Below are 19,295 nucleotides of genomic sequence, written 5' to 3'. Positions count from 1 at the left end.
GTAATTCCACAAGCATTTATTCTCTGTTCATAACAAGCAACCATAGACCACTAAGCAGTTGTGACCTGAGTCAGAGATCAGAGGCAAGTACAGAAGGAACAAATTCTGACCTCATGAGATAATTGTCCTGAAAGAGGAAATAAGATATGATTTAAAAGAAATTTTGAAACCAATAATTATAAAAGGCACCAAATATTAGGTCATTAATAACAACTTACTGTTCAATTTAGCTCCAAGAATTGAGGAAGTCAAAATAAAAGTGGGAATGGATATATGACACAGTTTTCCTTGTCCAATAAAGAAAGCTTATGAGCTAATCCTGAAAGATGAACTTTTTTTCTGGAACAAATCCTTAGTATCTGTGTGGCATAGCTCCTTATTCTGAAGACATCAATTATCACTTAGCATGATGTTCCTGCAGATACTCAAAACCATTCTTTCTTTATTTTCCCCAAAAGAATCCATGTATTATGGTAAACTTCAACAGAAATCAAGGTACAACATTAAGTGGCTGCTCAATCATGACCTTATAGAAATATGTGGCGATTTCTAGAGGAGTCAAGCCAAGAACCTGTGGCATGTGCTTCAATATCCCAGAGCACTCAGGGAGGTGCATTTGCCATCATCTTAGCACATTAAGCTCAAGGTTACATTTGTTGATAGTTGTTAAAATACTGATATTCAAAGTGGCTAACTGAAGAAGATCTATACATCTAAACAGTAGGCAAGATGGCAGCAGAGTTGACATTGTCATGGAAAAATTAAGAAGCCAGATTTTAATTCTCACACAAGGGTAGGTCATTCCAATACATAAAGGAATGAACCAACTCTACTCTCAAAAAAGAGGGAGTTCTGAATCTGCTCTTTTGGTATGTTAAGTTCCACAAAGCATGGAAGGAACAATTTGGGCCTAGGAATTTTTATGGATAGTATTTCCATTTCATTGCCTGAATCCATGATCCTGGAAACCAAGAGACTTTTGTTAAATACCTGAATATTTAAGTAGAAAGACATACTGTGGGTGCTCCAGGGTGTTAAAAACTTTGAGTATATGAACAAACTGATCAAATGGGATTGCTTACTATTTTGTATCTGAATACTAAGTGATATATTTTTTTTTTCACTGTGAAAGTCTCTTCCTAGGTGCAATTAGTAAGAGACAAGGCATCTTATTAAAGCTAGTCCTGATTGTGATAACAAGAACCAAACCATCATAGTTTGGGGTGCTTATCTTTTTATAGGATTGGGAACATAACATGTCTCCAACTCACCTAATTACCAACACACTTTGTTTTGTAAGATTGGAAATTTGAATTGAATTTGTGGGAAAAGTGTAATGTTAGTGTAGCTTCATCAGGGATTGGGGAAGCCTTCTGAGCTTCTCTTAATTGGTGTCTGTTATGGCTTGGATATGAGTTGTCCCCCAAAGGCTCACATGTGAGACAATGCAGGAAATTTCAGAGGAGAAATGGCTTGATTTTGAGAGCCCTAACCCGATCAGTGAAGTAATCCCAGATGAGATTAACTGAGTGGTAACTGGAGGCAGGTGGGCTGTAGCTGGAGGAAGTGGTTAATTGGGGGCGTGGCTATGGGGGTATACATTTTGTTTCTGGAGCTGGAGTCTCTCTCTGCTTCTTGACCACCATGATGTGAGCTGCTTCCCTCCGCCATACACTCTGCCATGATGTTCAGCTTTACCTCCAGCCCTGAGGAATGGAGCCAGCTTTCTCTGGACTAAGACCTCTGAAACTGTGAGCCCTCGAGTAAACTTTTCCTCCCCTAGTCAGATCCTTTAGCAAAAAAGCTGACTAAAACAGTGTCACAGCAACTTAAGATTCAAATCTTAGGGATTTGGAATCTTCTAGGTGGAGCACTATTATTCTCTATCTTGCATTTCACATTAAACAGACTACCTGGGAAAAAAGTCCTCCTTGAGTTTCAGAATGTTACCTCTTTTGTTTTTCTTCTAGTTTTCTATCAGTTCTGTATCTTCCAACTAGTGATGCTGGATAAGGTAGATTGAATAAGTGCATAAAAAAAACAAAGTACCAAAATGTCCAGAACTTGGAATGTTTATGGAAGACTGCCACAAAATGCTAAGAGGGTCAAAGGAGAGATGGGAAGCACTTTTCAGGAATAATACCCCTATGCCATAGGTGCTGGTTATAGTGACACACAGTTTTCTTTTTCTCTCCTAATAGGAATTCATAAGTGGAAAGAGCTGAGAAAATTAAGAAATGCAATTTATTTTCACGTAAGCTTTGCTTAAGGAAATGTCCATTTTGAAGCTAGGCTGGGGAATATGCAGCTATATCAAATAGATTCAACAAAATCAAGATTTTAAAATTATGGGAGCATCCCTCACTGGTCAAAATCATATTGCAGGTAACTAGACACTATGGAATCAGTTAAATCTAATATTTATGAGCCTCCATTCTTTGCTTCTTTAAAATCATCATCCAGAGTGGTCAATTGATCTAATTCATTTCTTGTTACTTTTTAACCTTAAATGATCTTTGCTACCTGCTGTGCTTCTCAATCAAAAGGGATTTGTAATTACAAATCTGAGAACACCAACCATGTATCCAGAACTCTAGAAGCTATTGGATTAAATGACAACCTTCGTGGAAATTTGGAGAAAAATACTTTAGTGCTGAATGAAACACAGATTTGCTAATGACGTAAAATGTAAATACATGAGAAATCAAAAACAGATGAGCTAGATGGGAAGCCATTTTGAGCACTGGCTCCAGGCCCTCCTGTGAGGAGGTAGTGATTCTAATTAGGCTTTGCTTCCTCTGGGGGAGGTTTTCAGGGCACTACCCTCTATGGACTAGAGAGAAAACCCCTTGGAATGATATAAAAGGACTTCCATATGTGACTACCCATTTACTTCTTCAAATTTATCTCCTTTCACTTTAGCTTCATACTTGGCCCTAGAGTGAAGGTGTTGGTTCCCCCCATACACACCATGCAGTTTTATCTTTGCTCCTGCTAGACCTTCAACAATGAAGGCCCTCTCCATCTTTCTTTGTCTAGGAAACATCTACTCATCTGTTAAATCCAACAGTGCACCCCTCAAAGACAGAGCTTTGACATTGCAGACTATTTAAGTTGTCAGACATAGAGTCCGACTCCCAGATTTAGGACTCTTATACTCTGATGCAAATTTTATGAGTCTTGGTTATGAAATGATTATTCAAAAAAAAAGTACATACATAGCTCATTTCTCCTTTTTGGTGGTGAAATATTTTTTCTTGTGAAATAATGAAAGAACATAGTAAATTAAACCTGATTTCATTTTATTTTGTGTTTTGAAAATTAGACCATCTTATCAACTAGGAAATCAAGATAGATTTTACAACACTAAGATTTAAATTGGTGATGTGGAAGTTGCAGCTACATCAAGTAGATTTCTAAAGAATTAGTTTTAAAAAATGAGAGCCCTCCAGTGGCCAAAACCTATATATCCAAAACCCCAGTTATTTCTTACTCAATATTTTTCCCCTCTAAAGAACTTATAAAACAATCTTCCTTTCATAAACATGCCTGATTTGATCATTTTCTTATATCACTATATATTACATAATCATGTTTAGCACAATGGGGAGAATAGATATTTATTTAAATCATTTAAATAAACCACAGACAATAGCAGCCCAAATCACCCATTTATGAATGAATGGATTTGAGCAATCACTAGAATTTAACCACATAAGAACGATGCTAAATCTTGTCAAGATATGAAAAATGGAATTCCTTCCACTGTAGCCATTGAGGAAAATGCTGCTGTATATTAAACCACTCAAGATGTAGCAAGAACCCAGCCAACACCAGCTGCGTCTGCTACTTCTGTGCTTCCTTTGAGCCTGGTTGTATTTTAATGCATATATTCCTGGACTTGTAAAAGCATACTGTGTGTGTGTGTGTGTGTGTGTGTGTGTGTGTGTGTCTAAGTTGTGATTTTGATGGTTTGCTTAAGAAATGCATTGGCTTCTCTTCTAGCAAATGCATATCTAACTAAGCCTGCAGCAGCTCTTTCTTTTGCCATCAGATTACCAGGAATTGTTTGGCAAAAAGCCTGGAGCAATGTCTCTGCTTTGAAATTTGTCAAGCTCTAAAATTTACCCCAAAGACTGCACACTGACTACTGAGGGCATTTTTTATTTGCTTTGTTTTAATTAAATTCTCATATTGCCTTATTAGACGATGAAGCTTATTTAAAAAGAATAACTGTCACACACACTTGTATATTTGGGTTTGTACATTTGATGTTCAAACTAGGAGTAGGATTCTTGTTTGCAAATATAAATCAGTATATTTCATTATTATAATTCAAAGTCTCCAAAGACCACTCCTGCAAAACCCATGTTTACTTATTTTAAAAGTTTGCAACAACAGAGGAGAATTGTCAGGAAAAAAAAATTATGCCCTATAATTTAAATTCTTACCCAGACTTTTTCTTGTTTTCTCAATGTTATAGACAGAAGGGAAATGTTCATTGGTTTTTCTTTTGTATATTAATGTTTGCAGACTTACTACTTCAATGTTCCTGAATTTTTTTAAATAAAAAAGTAAAGTTCGGTTAGTATCTGTGAATGACCTTCAAGAAATTCTGCCTATTGTAGGAAATGTTATGGGTAATTCTCAGAAAGCATACTCCCAGGGAGTAAGTTATTGCCTAAGACAAAAGTAGGCATTTCTGGAAGCTACATTGTGTCTTCGAGGCCACTGGGGTACCATATAGGAAACTAAAGCAATAATTTAGCTTTGTGCAATGAAAATATAATGTAACTTGCAAGCCAGGACCCTCTGCCTCATTAAGTTAAAAGCTTCCCTCATGTCATTTTAGAGGAGAGATTGTAACACTGCAAATCTCAGTAACTTAGATTTACATTCTGGTGTTTAGCAAAGAGTTACAGAGGACCCTTTCTAGCATTCCAATGATTTATGTGCTAGTCTTGGGAAGATCACAGGTTCAAGGCCAATCTCAGCAATTTAGCTAGCCCCTGTCTCAAAATTTTAGAAATGTAAAAAAAGGGTGGGGTTTTAGCTCAGTGGTAGGTGCCCCTGTGTTCAATCCTCAAAAGAAAACGTGGCGGTAATTGATTTTAGAATTGAGCAGACAAGAAATAGAATATTGCTGTGTGACTTTCAAAGAGTTGCCAAAGGGCAGCCCTGCAGTGCTCAAGTAATCTTCAGATCCTCCTGAAATGAAACTTTAGAGGTATTACTGACATCATTATACTTCCTGAATCTTATAACCCCAAGGAAAAATATGAAAAAAGAATTAATAAGAGGAAAAAATGTAGGCTAGAAATTTTTGCTACCCAAAATTTTGATTGAGTGTCATCTTCTATGGCCTAAAAAAGAAGTATATTTTGCAAATCAGTTTTGAGTATTAATTTGTCTCCTATTTCAAAATGCAGGGAGAGGAACTGAAATCATTAATGAATAAAAAGCAGAATAATCTAACCAGAGTAAGTAAGGACACCCAAGCCCTGTTACCTAACCCACCTTCACATCCACCAGGGAACCTCATACCTAGGGTTTTCTTTGAATGTAGGTGTTGCTAGTATAAACATTCATAGGACAATAGGTTCCTTCCAAGTGATCATTGCACTTGGTTATATATAACATACTGTAAAGGTAAAAGTGAATTTGTTCTTGTTACTCTATTACTCTTCTTTTGCACAGGAAAATTCCCAAGGGGTACATTTAGTAGAGAATTTTCTGAAACCCAACAATTTCTTTTTCTCCACTTATGCTTTAAAACTTCTGACCTTAAAAAATAATGGGGAAAAAAATCAAGAAACAGACCTTGAAGTTAAATGATGACTTTTCTCTTTACAAGGTCTTCATAAAGAAATGATAATTAAGGTTGATATGTTAGTAATGTATGATCATGTCATAAAATGGCTAAGACAGAGCAAATTGCGTATGAGTTCTGGGTTCTGAAGGATACAGCCAATGTCCTTATTTGTGGCATATTACAAATTATGTATGTGCCTACATGGTGTTAAATATTATTGGATGCTTTGTCTACTTTAAATTTCTGTTGGTGTTTCCAATCAGTGTCTTTTATTAAGAAAATGAAAACAAATCAATAAATAGTAAAGATATGTACAAAAGTCCTTTAAAATTCTTAGCTTTATGTTGTAAAACAATTACATGACCTATAATATTATTATACTATAATTTATTAACACAGCAAACTACAGAATGGTTAAACCAGATTTTACCAAAGAGTGTTTGTGCTGTTGAAATGGAATCTCTGTCTCTCTCTCAAAAGTTCCATAGTCTAATAAGCTTGGGAAGCATTGGGTTAAAATAGGTCTCTTTACTGTAGTGCTTCTGTGAACATTTAATGCTAACATTGACCTAAATCTCTAAGAGGGGGATACAGTATATAGCAATTCACTTTAATCCTTAAACCCACCCCATCATCACATAGCATATCCCTGAATTATGGCTCACAAGAGCACAAATTAGATTTGCTGACTTAAATTGTGATTCATAGGACCTTAAAATATTGGCTTAAATTTTTTAAACTTTAAGTGTCTCATTAATCCTTGAATTTTAGAGTTTTATTTTGTTAATGCTTGAAACTAAATACTAAGCAAAAGGTAGAGTATCAGTAAATAGAGATGCCATTCAAGACCATTTATGCATTTCTAATGTATAGTCTATATCAACATTCCTCTGTGCCTTTCTTGTCCTTTTTGTTTTTTAGTCTCTGGTATACATGAGCATATTTTCTCACCACACGGTAGGAATTGCTCTAGTGGAGGTTCCTTTGACTTCCTGGCACTGTTTGTAGGCAGGACTTCATGAATGGGAAGAGAGGTAAAATCCCAGCATTCCATGGCCCTAGAGAAGCTGTGACTGAAAAAGTCACAGACACTTTGGAAAGGCAAAGCTTTAGAGAGCTAAAAATGCTTAGTGGAGATGATAGCCAAAAGATGTAAAGGGCAAATGATGTGAGCATCACAACTCGAGTTGTGTACATGTCCCCAAGCATGGACCTTTTCATAGGTGTGTAAGACTGTGGGTGTAGATGCTTGGGATGAGGGTTGTTCATCATCTGTTAGTGTGGAGAGTCAGTACAGCTCTTCATAAATATTCCAGTCTTTTCTTTTTAGGCATGAAGTAGGATTTTGCTTTCCACCCAACTGAAGTTAGATATGGCCACGTGATCTGCTATGGCCAGGGGAGTACGAGCCTAGGAAAATGTGGAGAAAGCCTTCTAGCCAACCAGTGATATTTGCTAGAATGCATGAGTGAAGAGGAAACCTTGGGGTTCATACTACACTGATGCGGTTTTTTGATGCCCCATAACAAACCTCACTTAGTATAGCTGGAACACTTCCTATGTCTACCTCTTAGTTTTATCATAGACAATAAGAACATATGTCTCCTACTTAACACTAGATTGATCTTAAAATTGTTAAATTTATCTGAGGTGTTAAAAACAACATATCTTGGTGAGTAAACATGTTCTATAAAAATGTACTAATGAACAATCTGAGACTTGTAAGTTTATTTGCATTAGAAGATCAATTTCATTCAAAATTAATCTACATGTTTAATAAAACCAGAGGAAGTGTCTGTATTCCTGAACAGTGAAAATTCGATGAATTCATTGGTTCAACATCCACAAATCTGTGACTTATCACATTACATAGGAATGGGTACAAGAAGTAAAATGAGGCTAAAAAGGAAAAATAAGAAGGATAACTTGCTCTTTTTAAAATAAGTAGATGTTTACAAAGCTTTTATGACTCAGGGTGTCTCTGAGTCATCCTTTCACCATATTTATTTTGCAAAAATGCAAAGTTCAGATTTATTTATGCACATAAATGTACTTCTATTTTATATTATGGATGCAATGCAATAGGTGACAAATACACATTCTATTTCACTTTTTTCTTTTTAGACTTTGTTTTCTTTAAGCTATTCTGTAATAAAAGCATCTGCTAAATATGGGAGTTTTTAAAGCATTAAGATAATACCAAGATAATAATAATATCCCATTGCTTGGCTTTCTGAGAGAAAAATACTGTTAAGAAAGGCAAAATGACATTTTTAAAATAATGTGTGAGATTAGCACAAACACATAAAAATAAGTGAAAGAATATATAAATAAATAAGCTAATCAAGACCATTTTAAAAAACTTGATATCTTTCAATTTAAATATCCAGAAAAGGGGGTGAAGACGTAATTTTATTGCCTAGTAAGGCACAAGACAGGACCCTGAATAACTGAATTAATGAATCAAATTACTTGGCTACTTAGAAGTAATGATTTAATCACCAGTATTTAAGAGTTAGTCTTTTATAGATGAAACACAAAAAAGGTCAACATCATATTTTCATATTTTGTGATAGAAAATTCTGGCTTCCGTTTAAACATAAACTTTGAATATTTCACTACAAAAAAAATTTTAAAGATGATTTTTGGCTCAATCAGTGTTCAGTCTTTGCTCTTTATGGAGATAGGAGAGTCCTATATGAGAAATAGTATAAGCCAACTTTTAAAATTTTTTCTAAATTTCATAAGTGGGCATAACAAAGGCACACAATACATATATGATGAAAAATTTATAAGTGGTCCCCCAAATACAAAATCAATTCAACATCCTTATAACATCACCTAGGTATTCTACTTCTTTTGGTTCCCACAAGCTATATTCAATTTTTAACTAATAATGGATCATTATTTGCTGCCAGTAAAATGAGATCAAAGTTACACTTTGAGGTCTCAACATTTTTAAGAGAAAAATCTCATCCAGCTTTAAGACTTAGGGTCCCAAGGTCCTATTACATAAACAATCAGCTGTTTTCCTTCTAGCACCACACTGATATGTAAACAATCCACTGTTTTTTGATGGCTGAGATTTAGGTTGTGTGTAGTGAAATAATTTAATTTAGTTGTGTCTCATGGACTCTTTCCTGTTATGCTATCCAACATTCTGAACAAGATTTGTAGAAATACGCCAGTTTCCCCACACTATAACTGCCTTTTGATTAAGAATCTCTCTGATAATACACAGCTGATTCACCAAACTTAAACTTTTACTGTGTCTCTTTTCATAAGTTTGTCTCATTTGGAAAAAGAAAAATTAAAAAAGGAAAAAAATAGGTTATCCCCTCTTCAAAAACAATGACAACCACCAGACAAACCTGTTTCTTGTGATTCTACCTGACATACACTACTTCAAGTTATAGAACAGAGAGTCACTAGACAAGGATTCTAAGATTAAGAGTAATGGTTTTTTAGAATGAAAAAGAGTAAAACAAAAGAAAGAAAAAAGCAATTGTTGAAGGAAAAGTTTCTCAGAGTAATTGCTTGTTAATTCCTTAATCATATAGTAAGTGGTTTCTATGTATCAGTTACTGAACATACAGAAATGAGTAAGACACAATCCATGTCATTAGAGGCTCCTAGAATAGCAGGTAAACTATGCAATTAAGGAAAAATACAGTGAAGGTGACTTATGAGGTCAACCTTGAAGGAGAAGAAGGGTTTGCCCACAAAGGAGAGGAGCGATAGGCATTCTGGGAAAAATGAAATTAGTGGATGGATTAGCACAGAGGTATAACAATATGGAGCATGTTCTGGGGGCAGTAGTTCCATGCGAGTGAAATATGAAGATAACCAGCAAAGGAGACAATGTTAGAGAAACGGGTTCAGGCTTGTAACAGACCTTGGAGGACATACCAAGGAGATGGAGCTTTATTTTGAAGGCTCATGGTGAGCCACTGAACATTTTTAAGTAATCATTGGTGTCTATGATATTTAGAAGATATCTGTGTTGGTTCGAGTGCAGGAGATGTGAGTTGGGCGGGGTGGCATTGTGAATGGAGCCCAGAGGCACACAAATAACTGTGAGACCATAGCAATCCCCAAGTAAGAGGATGAAGACCTGAAGGAGAGCAATTGCAAAGAGAAAAGAACGGAAGAGATTTTTTTTTTAAGTTTTTTTTTTTTTTTTTTTTTTTTTTAATAATGTGGTGATACTAAACATAGGCCAAAAGAAAGCTGGAAGAGTCAAGGTCAACAGCTGAGAGTGACAGTAGTGGGACTGATGAGAGATTAAAGAGATTACCATGGAGGGTGGCCAGCTAGGATCAAAGAAATGAAATGTGAAATACTGTGGACACTCACATCAAGTTGGAAAACACATATCTTTCAATCAGCATGTATATGCAATTTCTCTCCCAAAGTCTAAATAAATCAGGTCATGACAAAAAAAAAAAAAAAAGAAAAAGAAAAACACATCAGAAAAACTACCTGAAATCACTAGTAATATAAGCAGACCATCTCTTGTCTCTAAGTCAAGGAGTTAAAAAAAAAAAAAAGTGATTATATAAGTAGTAGAATGAATTTCCATCTCTTGTAACTGTAGTCAAATAATTTGGACCAACACACCTAGCCAGGTTAGTAAAACTATTTGAAATATAAAAATAGCAAAGAACTAATAAGATGATGAGAATTTAGAAAATGAAAATTTTGAGGGGAATCAGAGGTCAGAGAGGTAAGCTCAGTTTTAAAAGGGTTTGCCCTTGGGTATTTGACCATCAGGAAAAAAAAGACCTGAGAAAACAACTTTATTTCTGGGCAGACTGGTGGGCTCATGGAGAAATCCCTTAAGTAAGAATTTTCACTAAGTAATCTAACTTCACATCTGGATCCCCAAAGGCCATAACTTTCTTTAGGTGACGGAACCTGAAATAAACAAAAGCAGCACAGATGTTCAGTTTTGTTTCTTGTCACATTTGTGATTCTAGGAGCCTTAGGTGTTATACTTCATCTAAGGTGATTCTGGTCTGAGATCGCCCTCAGGTGCCTGGTGGGTGCAAACCCAATTCTTCTGTGGAGGAACACACTCCTCATTATGCCTCCACTTACTCTTACAAACATGCTTTAAGATACATTTCCAGCCTATACCAAAAATATCCAGGTTACCAAGAACATAAGACACTCTGAGTGAGAAATGGCAGGATTGGTAATAATAGAAACAAATCCAATAACACTTGAAATATTATAATTAGCAGACAATATTATATAACAGCTACTTTTACTATGTTTAATAACTTTACTAGAAGCCAAGCCTGACAATTTTCAGGGAGCTAGAAATTATAAAGGTAACATAATACAGCAGACAAATATTTGCTTCTTTTACTCTTTGGCCACATGATTTAAAATTCTTACATTTTAGAATTTTATACTTGTATTATTTTTCTTTTGACACACTGAAAACAAACCAAAAAAAAAAAAAACCCATAAAATCCCATTCTGATAAGGCTGATATACTTGTTTATTTTTATAATTGAATGAGAAACATATTAGTTAAGTAAAAGCTATGCCTACATGTGTCTGTGTACTCTGTACAGGTGTATACATTCAGAAACTACTCGAATGCGCTTTTCTTCCAGGTGCATTTTTAATGTCAATCATTCAGGACACAGCTGGTAGTGCAATAACCCCAGGCATCTGATATGACCAGGGGAAATTTACAAAGGTACCATCCACTCATAGGATAATTAGCTGCATTTTTTACAACCTAATGAGTTAATTCCAAGTATTACTAAGGGTTAGCCATGATTTAAGAAATACTTAAGCTCTTCAAAGATTAGGCATTTATACTGAAATGCAAATATTCCTGATGAATTTAGTACTCTAACTTTAAAACACACTACAGTGAGATTCTTCCTTAAGGACAGGTCTCAACTGTTAACAAAAAAAAAACAGTACTGAGCTATGATTCTCCTCCAGGATCTGGAAGGAGGAGGAAAATGGGAGGGGGAGGAGGAGGGGATAGTGGGCAGAGAAAGAGGGAGGGAGACCAAACCTGAGCTCTGCCAACTTCACATTTTGTTTGGACTTGTCATATCATTCAGTAGTTGTAAAAATCAAGTGGCTCTATCAAGATAATGTCCATTTTTTTTTATCTTAAAAGATTAACATGGCATATTATTCGTCCTTAGCAAAGTTGAGTGAAAGATCCATATTAAGTCATTCATTATTTGTACCTAGTTGAGTCAACTTAATTCATTTGAATCTGTTCTCTTTGATAGTGTAAAAACTGGTTGGTTACATTTAACAACTGTTTGGCCCCACATTCTGTAATAAGAGCGTCAGCACATTTATTTTCCCCATATAAAGTAGAATTTCCAATTCACACCATGTACTCTGACTATTATGGACACTATTTATTCAGCAGGAATGCTGTGCAAGTTTGGAAAAGATGTCACTAAGAGCAGAGGGAGCGGTCACTTGACAGAACAAGAAACAAAATCTATACATGGGCAAAACATGAAGAACTCAAGTTTGTCATTCTCTCTTTAATGAAAAAATCCAGAAACACAGCACAGCAAGAGTTAGAATTAGACAACCCATTTCCTCCTCCTCTTCTCTCAAGCTCTCTATAATCAGAACGCCTCCATTCACTTAGCAAATATCAGCTCTTCTGGAAGGGGAACCTGCTTGGAATTAATGAGGTAACACCAAAAAATAACTTCTATTAATAAATTGTTCTCTTCACTGAAAATTGCTTGTGGTTTTTTTTCTCAGCTGCTTTAAAAAAAAAAAAAACAGAAAACTTTCTAGTAGCTTCTTATGCACTTGTAGACCACTCTTAAAGCTCACCTTTCCCCTCCCTTTTTTTTTCTTGAAAAATATTTTTTTCATTTTAAAATTAGGAAGTGTGTAGTAACATACAAGGGAAATAGAACTCCATCTCACAATAATACAGTTTCATCCAGTGACATAATGAACACAGTAACATTCCGTGTATGTAGCAACAGAGAACTACTGGTACTGTAACTCAATATTAACACAGGGTGTATAAGGGTTAACAGAGGATAAAAACTAAGAAGGGTACAGGAAAACTGTAGTTACAGACCTGCAATGTAAATTTTAACACTAAACTCAAATACCGTATTTCATTCTGCTACACAGCATGCACAATACCAACTATCTCAAAAAGGTAAGCAAATTACACGCAAAACTACAAAAATCTTCATGATTGGCTTTTCATTCTCACCAATAAAAAATCAGTATTAACCTTCCCAGAGAAAGGATGCACCTTAAAGCCCATCTTTTCACTTACCCTAGAGTGCATACACCATGATCTCTTAATCCTTTTAATTCCAGTACATCCAGAACTTACATGAATTCTTAGCACATTCACTGGAAGAGCAAATTTTAACCAAATTGTTAATTGCCGCAGAGATCATAACAGAACTCCCTGAAATCCTAGGGACAGATATGAGTTTGAAATCCAGCTCCTAGATCCTGGTGTGCACTGTGTCTATCTTTAACTTGAAAATGATTTGGTTTCACATTCCACTGAAGTCCCACTGGCAGATGCCTTTGGTAAGCTCACCAATGGCAGCCTTTCAAACGCCCTCCCTCACCCCCGCCCTCCAACTGAGCTTCCGCCTTTTGATCTATTGCTGATTTACTCAGCTGTCTTTTTTACCTGTCTCTGCGTGGGTAAAAGGAGATGCCTTCGTTGATGGCTATTACGGAAACACTTGGAAGCTGAAAGACCAGCCAGAGGACTCACTGTGCCTCCCCTGCCAGCCCCTCCCCCTACTCACTGCCAGAAACCAACTGACTTCCAAACTTGGCTGCCTGAAAAAGAATGTTCTCTGATTGGCATTCCTGGAAGCAGAAAGCAAGGCAGCTCAAGTTTTGTACTGTTACTCAGCATGAGTAACTTCCCAGGTGCACACAATACAAACAAGTAACACTTCTGCATTTTGTTTCATAAGTTTGAGGAGCACTGAGCAACATTTGGGGACACTGATGATATTTTTGTCGTAGGACAGTACTGAAGTTCTAATATCCACATATAACCATACCCCAAATGGCTATGGCTGTTTAAAAACTAAATCGGCAAAATTTTGGTGACAAGTTGAGGAAGTGATGGTAAAAGAGTTGGGACCCAGTGGAGGGACATAGGACCCTGTTTCCTGCTTCACAGTATTCTGGAGGACCTACTGTTTCATCTGTGGATTTTCTGTGAGAGAAAAACTTGCTTATGGGAATTGTGGAAAAACTGATTTTAGTTGACCTACACGCCAAACAGCAGGAGGAAGAAATGATCTACCTCCCTATTGAATCTCCTTTTTTAGGACTCTTGCAAAACTTCAGTGAGAGGAAAAGAAAAGTGTGTGTGTGTGTGTGTGTGTGTGTGTGAGAGAGAGAGAGAGAGAGAGAGAGAAGAAGAAGGAGGAGGAGGAGGAGGAGGAGGAGGAGGAGGAGGAGGCAGGAATCTGAAAGACAAGATTGAATGAATGGAAACTAGGAAAAAGTCACTTTTCACCAAGTAGTGTCTGGAAAGAATTAATAATGGGGAGTGCCTTTAAATCAGCACTGATAAACCTGTGTTTAACATTTATTTAGTGTTCACTGGGGTCAAAAAGATCTGCAATTGAAAATAATTTACCTCTTTATGTTCATAATAGTGAATTTATTACATGCAATTCAATGGACCACACAGTGTCTTCAAAGCATGATAAGGGCTTTATAATTTTGGTAATTAGACACATCACAACCCCAAGCATTGCCAACTCTTGGCAACTGTCAGCTGGCTGGGTTCTAGGTGGTGGTGTGGCTGCAGCTGCTCCTTGGGACTTACAGGGACATCTCAAAAATATTCAAAGCCAAATGGTTGACTCCAGAAAGAAAGCTGTTTTTGTTTGTTGCTGGTTTTAAATTTTGTTTTTGATTTTGGTTGTCTTTTACTTGATGTTTTAAAAAGAAAAAAATAAGGGAAGAAGAGAAGAAACATGCCTTATTCTTAGCCTCAAAGTTGATTAGCTTAGGCAAGTGCAGGCTCTAGGCAATGCTGTTAGGAGCATCTGTCATTTTCCATAGGTTAAAATATACATTTCATAGCATTTTCCATAGGTTGAAATATATTCTTTTCTATAACCATTCTTCATTATCAATAGACATTTTCAAGTGCTTATTATGTGCTATTTATGACATTCATAAAAAAGTTAATTAAGAATAAATCCATAAAGTAAAGGAAAGAAAGAACCCCAAAGGGAGCCCAAAGAGCAAGCATCCTTGTCCCTTGTCTGTTTTGCCCTCTATCAGATCACACTCCTTGGCCGGGTTGGTTAAGGAACAGCATCAAAACCCAGAGCATGTAGAGCTGGTGGCAGGTCATCTGGGTCACCTCTGGCACACTGTTCACTTCTGTCTGTCTTTGGGAGAACACCAGCACAAAACTGACACTCAAGAAGTGTTTGTTGAAAATAACAACTACCTGTTTAAAAGTTTATATTTCAACCTATGGAAAATGGTTATATGTTGGCCCACATTTTAGATAAAAGTAGTTTTCATTTATCTTAATTATTTTAGGAAAAAAAATCTCTCTTCAATCAATGAACCAAGAGATTATATGGAATATATATTCTGTATTAAGCACCTAACTGAAGCCAAAAATAAAAAGGAGATGTTAGGCCTTCTAGTATTTCCCATTAACTATAAACTGTAACAGTTTTCTTTATTTAATGTCACTGGCCCTTCTTAATAATGCAAACACTCATTCATCAAGGAGTTTCTCAGGTTCCCAACTTTACCTCTGCTTATGTTTTCATCTGTGCCAATCCTAGAAATTTAGAAACATTTACAACAGTGGTAGGAACATCAGTCCAGATGTTAGCTAAGTGAGTATATAATGAATTCTTTTTCTTCCTCCACCCCCGCAACCTTCACAAGGCAATTGATAAGATTTATGATGGTTAGAATTCAGTCTTTACCATGAGTAGATGTTGTTTTTCTCTTTTATAACCACTAACAGGAGAGTTAGGATTGATCAGAAAAAATAGCTTCCAGGGCTTGTTTCCAAGGAAAACTGGGCATGTAACAGGCAAATCAGATGCCCTTAATTTATCGTGAATGAGCAGCTCAGTTCTCCAGAAAAAGACCGTGTTAGTATAATCCTGGGGATGGCAAATGCTGGTGCAGGCTTCTTGCAGGTCTAAATGAGGGGTGCAAACTCGTGTCTTAGTTGATCTGTAAGACATCCATGTGTATAAAAACCCTGGTCACTCAAAAGTAAATGGTCCTATGAAATATGGCATTTGCAGGTAAATGGATGGAGGTGGAGAATATCATGTTAAGCAAAATAATCCAAACCCCAAAAAACAAAGGATGAATGTTTTCTTTGACAAGTGGATACTGATCCATAATGGGGACTGGGTGGGTTAGAGAAGAATGAAGGAACTTTGGATTGGTCAGAGGGGAGTGAGGGGAGGAGGGGGGGTGTGGGGATGGGAAGCATGGTGGAATGAGATGGGCATCATTACCCTACATACATGTATGATTACCAGAGTGACTCTGCACTGTGTACAGCCAGAAGAATGAGAAGTTGTGTTCCACTTGTGTACATGTGTCAAAATGCATTCTACTGTCATATATAACTAATTAGAACAAATTAAAAAATATTTTAAAAACAGTAAATGGTCCTTCCTAATTTTATCCTGCCTACTCTCCTTAAGAGACAAACACAAGTGGCATTCTTAAGATTTCACAGTTAATTTTTTAATTGTTTACATCTCATTTATTAAAAAAATATATGCAAAAATAAAAATTGGGGGGAAGGATCATAGTTTTGTTCAAAAGAAAAAATTACAATAAATGTAAGTAGTAGATGTTTAAAAATAACTAAAATAGATACTACCCAAGAAAAAGTACAAAAACCACACACACACATACACACACACACACACACACATACATACGCTGGTAATTTGCCAAGAAAAAAAGTAAACTATATGAGATGATGGTATGTTAATTTGCTTGATAGTAGTCATCATTTCACTAGATATATATGTATCAGTACTTATATGTATATCAAAACACCATGTACATGTCAATATATACAATAAAAAGAGAAAAGGAAACAGAGCTGTGAAATCCTATTAAATGCTAATCAACTTAAAAACTGGATGAAATGGATACCCTTTGTGGATATCTATTGTATGAAAATAACCTCCATCAAGGAAAAGGTCATATGTATATATACTAATGATAACATATTTGGTAGAGAATAATGATAGTTTTAATGACAACAAAATGGCACAGGACAATATTTAGCTTGAAAATCACCACATACATGCACCATGATTTCAACTTTATTAGCACATTTGCAGATATATAGAAAAAAGTTTAAGCTAGAAGGAATCCTATTAAAATGATTTATAGGCCATTTTAAAAAAATCTTATCCCTTTTTTTTATATTCTGTAATGAGGTTATTTTACCTTGATAATTTACACACACACACACACACACACACCATTCAAATATTTATGTAAAAATAAACTCAACTTTTTCTCATCCCCTCACTCTCCTCCCTTGTCTTGAAGAGGCATCTCTATTTCTCTTCTTTGATTCTTTATTGTGGGTGGGTTTGGAAAGGGGAGCAGAGGGGAATGGAGATGCTCTCTCATGTGGAAAAACATATGAGTTTTAAGAAAGGGCATGGAAGGAAATACCTAAGAAAAAGAACAATTTAAAAGAAAAGGTAAGAACTCAGGAAGACACAGTGGGACACTGAATCTGGTACATAGCAGGTGGTGGGGTGGTGGGGCAGACTGGGAACCACTGTCACTTCCATGAGGTGGACTTTGAGGAGAGCAAAATCTAAAGAGGAGATTTAGGATATCTAAAACAGCAAGCCGTATCTTTTGTGATTTTTTCTCATGAAACATCTAAGAGAGGTCTTTTCTTTTCAAGATTGAATAGTCAAGTTTGTGTGTCTCTTAGACACTTCATGATATTGAAGTAGATCTTAAATCTATAGATACATTCTACTGCATAAATAATTTTGAAAGGTTAGTGCTAATTGTCAGGTTGTTATGGTTCTTAAAATTAGTTTTCTTTGATATAGGTAAGAAATCATTTTACCCTCATCTAAATGAGCTTTCTGGATCTTCTTCCTCTACTTGTGTTTCATTTCCTGTTACCCTTTCAGCTCCTGTGATGCATCTGTTCTCATTTCTTGTGATCACCACTTCATATAAAGTTACCAACCACCCTGGTTTGACTGGGACTGAGGCAATTCATGGGTGCAGGATTTTCAAAGCTAAAACCAAGAAAGTCTGGACAAGTCAGGGCCAGCTGATCATCCTATATATGTAATCTGAAATTTTTGCGGTCATAAGGATGCTAAAGACCAGCCTCTTGTGAATTAGGATATGTTTACCTCACCATGCTCTGAAAATATGAATTTCAGAAACCCTGCTGTAGCTGCCCAACCTGGGAAAGCACAACCTCTGATAACCACTGTTGCTTCATTCCTATAATGGGAATAATAATACCACAATGAGTTGTTGCCAACCTCCAGGGAGATATGCATACAGATTCAGATTACATAAGTGTATAAATCTATAACTTATGTCAAGTGTGTTTTACAAAAATTTTATATAAACTTACCTGTAGTTATTTTTCAAAACAGCTTTTAGATGTTTTAGATTGAAAACAATGGAAACATACAGAGGAGGTACAGCACTTCACAGTGTGGCATAGAGAACTGGAAAGAGAGAGATTGACAGAGGGAAACGATTTTTTCAGAAGTATCTGTTTTATGATTTGATATCTCCCTAAATGTTTTAATTGTTTTTGAGAGGCTCTATAGCCCCAGGAACAAGCAAAGCAACACATTTGCAAAAGATTTGGATTGTCTTCAGTATGGAATATGGGTATTTTAATTTATTTTTTACTTAGGCTGAGGCGGGGGTGTTTTTCCTTTGTGGAACATAATGGCATTCATCTCTAGGATGTGTGACCTTCTCTCAAGCATAGATAAGTCCTCTGTTGTATCAGCACAAGCCACATCTGATGCCTCTTAAGAAGTAAGGATGAAATATGGCTTGGGAGCAAAATGAAAATGTATTTAATGTCATTATTTAAAACTTATGTAAATTTTCATAATCCAATATCCAATCCACATTTAAAACCTAGTTGAAAAATTGGTTCAAATCCAAGTTTTTAAAGAGTTATCCAGATAAAAATAGGGCAGTCCTGTTATGTGTGATAAACTAAAAAGACAGGTGAGAGCCAAACTGGATGGAGTTGGTAGTTATATCCTGCTAATTTATTTGGGATCAGTTTTTTGTTTGTTCGTTTGTTTTTTTGTTTTGGTCAGATGAACATATAGCTATCAACATTTTTCGGACTTGTTTTGCTATGGAATCTTTTGTTCAAAAGCAAATATCTCACTGAAACTTAACAAGGATAAGGAAGGGATAGCTTCTTTTGCAGAAGTCT

General features: G+C 36.0%; 1 protein-coding gene across 17 annotated transcripts in view; it reads right to left on the bottom strand.

The window, feature by feature from the left end:
• The window catches only part of Dtna (dystrobrevin alpha), a 359,640-nt gene that overhangs the window by 241,936 nt on the left and 98,409 nt on the right, over nucleotides 1-19,295 (bottom strand). For 3 of the 17 annotated variants that reach the window (XM_058573950.1, XM_046428373.2, XM_058573952.1), the window contains exon 1: nucleotides 13,116-13,337. The exons of 2 other annotated variants lie outside the window; for them this stretch is intronic. The gene's annotated coding sequence lies outside the window, so the exon portion shown is untranslated. Of the gene's footprint in view, nucleotides 1-13,115; nucleotides 13,340-13,487; nucleotides 13,625-19,295 lie in introns of those variants that run through there. 12 more of the 17 variants (XM_046428374.2, XM_058573951.1, XM_058573953.1 and 9 more) reach the window with 8 other exon arrangements.

The sequence above is a fragment of the Marmota monax genome, unplaced genomic scaffold (genome assembly GCF_021218885.2).
Source record: "Marmota monax isolate L192 unplaced genomic scaffold, Marmota_monax_Labrador192_F-V1.1 WCK01_AAM20220418_F8-fsc00031, whole genome shotgun sequence".
Classification (NCBI taxonomy): Eukaryota; Metazoa; Chordata; class Mammalia; order Rodentia; family Sciuridae; genus Marmota; species Marmota monax.
Note: the sequence above shows the minus strand (reverse complement) of the source record. Positions and strands in the feature narration are given on the sequence as shown.